The sequence below is a fragment of the Otolemur garnettii genome, unplaced genomic scaffold (assembly GCF_000181295.1).
Source record: "Otolemur garnettii isolate 467f Iridium unplaced genomic scaffold, OtoGar3 scaffold00022, whole genome shotgun sequence".
NCBI classification, from domain to species: domain Eukaryota; kingdom Metazoa; phylum Chordata; class Mammalia; order Primates; family Galagidae; genus Otolemur; species Otolemur garnettii.
Window position 1 is genome coordinate 15,106,250 of NW_003852417.1, and position 341 is coordinate 15,106,590.

The following is a 341-nucleotide window of genomic DNA, read 5'->3' on the forward strand; positions in this document are numbered from 1 at the left end:
GTCTGCTGGTACTCTCAGCGCCCTCTCATTCCTCCCCCGTGTCACCCCCAAGCAAGGTGCCCCTGCTAATCCCGCCTCTCCTCCTGATCCTTCCAGAAGATCAGCACAGCCATCTGGAGGGGAGGGGAGCACCCCCAGAGAAGGGCACTGCCGGGGCAGTGAGGAGCGGTTTGAGGGTTTGGTGTCTTTGCGCAGCTCTGGATATAGCCTCTCCTGCCCAGGCAACCCCTACCCCATGTCCAGTGACATTGTTATCCTCCAAACTCTGGGCTCCTCTTGTCCTTCTCCCTGTCTCTCACCTCTCCAACCTATTACCAAATCATCCCCAAAATTCTTCTGCA

At 57.5% G+C, this 341-nt stretch overlaps 1 protein-coding gene across 1 annotated transcript in view; it reads left to right on the forward strand.

The window, feature by feature from the left end:
- The window catches only part of MFSD2B (major facilitator superfamily domain containing 2B), a 14,518-nt gene that overhangs the window by 9,906 nt on the left and 4,271 nt on the right, over positions 1-341 (forward strand). The gene's annotated exons all lie outside the window — the stretch shown is intronic.